Raw genomic sequence first — 3,497 nt, forward strand, 5'->3', positions numbered from 1 at the left:
ACTGCTCTTGAGAGAACAACTCTGACAGAACTACGGCTTGTGCAAGGTCATCCAGCAGCTGCAAGTGGAGGAGTGGGGAATCAAACCTGGGTCTCCCAGATTAGAGTCCGTGCACTTAACCACTGCACCAAACTGGCTCTCTACTTAGGCTTTTGGCCTACCAAGGTCAAGTCTCGTCTACTCTGGCAGCTGCTCTCTAGGGTCTCAGGCTAGGGTTGCCATCCCCCTGGTCACCGCAGGGGTCCCCCTGATTTTGTGGGCCCCAATCCACCGCCGGCCAGCAGGGAAGCACCCCCCCCCGCAAAAAGCCCCCTTCTGCGGCGCCGGCACAATGACATCACCCGGAAGTGACATCATCATATTGCTGACGTTGGGGTGCGACGCTCTAGGTTTTGGGGGCAAACTCTATGGGGTTTTTGCCCAAATCCTAGAGCGTCGCCCCCAGAAGATATCCTGACTGTACCCAGGAGACACCACCCCCACCGGCAGCCGGATAGGACCTGGCCAACCCTATCTCAGGCAAAGGTCTTTCATACCACTTTGTCATCCAATCCTTTTCAATGGCGATAACAGGGGCTGAACTAGAGAACTAGAGCGCCAAGCAGGTAGTCTACCACTGATGTGATCCTGGCACTGGTACTTGGAGATTGACAGCCTCTGAACATGGAGGTTCATTTTAATCACCCCGGCTAGTAGCAACTGATAGCCCTGTCCTCCTGTTTCATTCCATATTAACGGTCAACACGGTAGCCTCCAGAACTATGAATTAGAGACAGCATGTACAACAACATTTAGAGTGTATGATGATGCTCTGGGAGACCTGGGTTCAAGTCCTCACGCTACCATGAAACATGCTAGGTAACCTTGGGCTAATTATTCTCTCTTAAAATACTCTAAATGTTTCCCTTGCTCAAAAGCCAGTCGAATCCGACTCTAGGGGGCAGTGGTCCTCTCCATTTCCAAGCTGAAGAGCCAGTGCTGTCCAAAGAATTCTCTGTGGTCACGTGGCCAGCATGACTAAATGCCGAGGCGCATGGAACGCTGTTACCTTCCCGCCCAAGCGGTACCTATTTATCTACTTGCAATTTCTTGCTTTCAAACTGCTAGGTTGGCAGGAGCTGGGGCCAGAGGTGGGAGCTCACTCTGTCACACGGCAATAGGGTCTCGAACTGCCGAGCTACCGACCTTCTTCCTCACCAGTAAAACAGAGGAAGAGAGACCCAATGTATACTGCCAAAGCACAAGTTAACAATGTAATAGAGAGGTGGGTGATCTTAATTTGCACTTCTGTGCCCATTCAACCTTTGTTTGTTTCAACAACTAAAATTTCTTGTGGTCAGAAGTGGGGGGGGGGTTGAAATCCCATCTGAAGACACAAGCCCTGCCCTTCTGGGCAAATGCATCTAATTAAACAAAGTGTGTCCACTAGATTATGTGAAGCCCAGAAAAAAAAACCCAGAAAAATTCTGGAAAACTATAATATTTCAATTTTTTAGATTAAGATGGGAAGCCGCGTTTGTCTGTCTGTAGCAGTAGAAAAGAGCAAAAGTCCAGTAGCACCGGAAAAACTAACCAAATCTGTTGGTAGGGTATGAGTTTTGTGAGTCAGTGCTCACTTCTTCAGATAGAGCTAGAATGTGAGTCCATCAGTCCTATATATTGGAAAGGGGAGGGATTTCAGATAGCAAATGACATTAGCAGGCGAATGACAATAGCAGGTGTGACTGGACTAGGTGTGATATGCAGAGGGGTGGTAAGTGTGGAGAAACCAGCATTGGTAATGAGACAGGAAACCCAGGACTCATTCCATCCGCATTGTCTTGGGCTTCACCATCATTTGCAATTCAGCACTTTCTCTTTCTAATCTCCCTCTGAAATTCCTTTGTAAGAGAACTGCTACTTTAGGTCAGCAACTGAATGGTCTGGAAGGTTAAAAAGTCTCTCCCCCCCCCCTGCTGGTTTTTAAACGTTGTGGTTTTTGAGGCCAGACTTCTGCCCATTAATTCTTTGTGGAAGGGACTGGCCTGTTTGTCCAGTGCAGAGGGTGGAAGGGCACTGCTGACACGCAGGAGTAGGGCCCTGAGATGGCTGATGTTGCTGGGTCCACAAATTTTGTTAAGCCTTGAAGGTGCTCCTGGACTCTTGCTCTTTTCTATGGACTCAAATCTAGCTGTGTATCCATTATTTTAATTACCACAGGATTTGTCTTCTGCCCTCAACTTCCTATTTTCCCCCTACCTATCAGCTGTCAAAAAGTAATTACAGGGTGAAACAACCTGCAATTTCTTCTTAAGTAGTAGGAATCCTATGAATTGCTCTCATAGGAAACGAAGATATTTCTATTTCTAAGTTCCAGAAATACACTAAATAATTCAATTTTATATGGTAACCAAGTTACGAATTATGGAGGCTATGCTGTTTAAAGCAGTAAAAAGAAGTTTAAATTTGGTATATATATTCAGGTCCGTCACCACCCACATTTCGGGCCTCCCCCCAGAAATAATCCAGGAAAAAGATGGGTCCCCCCTCCCACGGATTCCGAATTTCTGGGAAGTGAACATTTTTGGCTTTTACATACTGCCAGGCTGGTTTTTATTAACCGGGGCCGGGTGGGCGGCTTGAGGTTATTTCAAACATCGCAACTTCGCCAGAATTTCCTGGGTCCCTCCCCCCTTCCCTAGGACGGTGCATGGCGTTGAAATGTGCGGTGCCAGCCAATCTGCGCTTGGAAGGCATGCGCGCACATGACAAGAGACGCTGGTACATACAGGAAGTCCAGAAGCGCGTTGGCCTGAGGGGCTGTCAACCTCCAAGTCCCTCCGGTTTCCAAAACGGCGCGTCTCTGGTGTCTCTGCCCGGCTTCTTCGCTGTTTCCCCCTCGGATCTTCCAATCCTTCTGCGTGCGACCAATGGCGCAGTCGCTATGCGCCCAGACCGGCCGCGCCGCAGCCAAACAGGCGAAGACGCTTCCTAGCAGCCGCTTCCTACAAGGGAGGGAGGCGGGACCAAAACAGGAAGAGGCGATGCCCTATTTACATCTTATTCCCCCCCCCCCGCCGCTCTCATGAGCTTAACCCTTCGAGTGCCTCTTGTGCGCGCCTCTGCGAAATCTCCGAACTCGCTGCTAGAAGCAGAAAGGGCAACGGGGCCCTGTGAAAAGAAGATCAACACAGGAGACTGTTGTTGTTGTTCAGTCGCACAGTCGAGTCCGATTCTTCGCGACCCCATGGATCATCTCCCGCCAGGCCCTCCTGTCTTCCGCCGTCCTCTGAAGTTTGCTCAGTTTCATGTTCGTTGCATCTATGACACTGTCTAACCATCTCATCCTTTGCCGTCCCCGTCTTCTTTGACCTTGAATCTTTCCCAGCAGGAGACTGTTATACCTTGCAAATTGTTATACCTTGCATGCTAAAGTTTGGTGTAGTGGTTAAGTGCGCGGACTCTAATCTGGGAGAACCGGGTTTGATTCCCCACTCCTCCACATGCACCTGCTGGAT

This window comes from Gekko japonicus, unplaced genomic scaffold, assembly GCF_001447785.1.
Source record: "Gekko japonicus isolate JY-2015 unplaced genomic scaffold, Gekko_japonicus_V1.1 scaffold542, whole genome shotgun sequence".
Classification (NCBI taxonomy): Eukaryota; Metazoa; Chordata; class Lepidosauria; order Squamata; family Gekkonidae; genus Gekko; species Gekko japonicus.